Genomic DNA, 572 nt, shown 5'->3' on the forward strand with positions numbered 1-572 from the left:
GTAAGTCAACGGGGCCAAGTGCGTCCCTGGCCCCGGCACCCCCGCGCCTGCTCAGCCAAGAGCCTCTGCTCTTCCCCCAAGCCCTCCTAGTGGCTCTGGAAACCCATCGCCCCCTGCGCCAGAAATCGGGGGTAACCGCGGAGAACTAGCGCGCAGAACTGAGAGCGGGCAACAGCACTGGGGAGGTGGGGAGGAAGCGAGTGAGCAGGCACCAAAGACATCCGAGAGCCGCTTCCGGGGGCCCTGGCGCCCCGGGACGCCCGGCGGGCCGCGCTTTCCCTCCACCCGGCTAGGCCCGCGATGAGGCCGCGGAGCGCAGAGAAACGCGGAGACCCAGGCCTGGCGCAGAGTGGCACCCGGAGCCTCCTCTCCTCAAACTTCCGTCGCCGCTAACCCCGGGTAGCTCCGGGTTCTGCTCAAGGAACCGCGAACACATAATTTGAACATTTCAAAAATAGTTTTTAAAAGAAGCAGAGTAGCCCTGGCTGGCCTCTCCGGTCTCAGGCTCTGCTCCATTGCCTCTCTCCCCCACCACTCCCCCTCTCTGAGTTTCTCCCTGTCTTTCCCTCGCC

General features: G+C 64.5%; 1 protein-coding gene across 1 annotated transcript in view; it reads right to left on the reverse strand.

Annotated features, from left to right (window-relative positions):
• The window catches only part of LOC120602157 (homeobox protein Hox-C10), a 16636-nt gene that overhangs the window by 14865 nt on the left and 1199 nt on the right, over window positions 1-572 (reverse strand). The gene's annotated exons all lie outside the window — the stretch shown is intronic.

This window comes from Pteropus medius, unplaced genomic scaffold (genome assembly GCF_902729225.1).
Source record: "Pteropus medius unplaced genomic scaffold, Ma_sr-lr_union100, whole genome shotgun sequence".
NCBI classification, from domain to species: Eukaryota; Metazoa; Chordata; class Mammalia; order Chiroptera; family Pteropodidae; genus Pteropus; species Pteropus medius.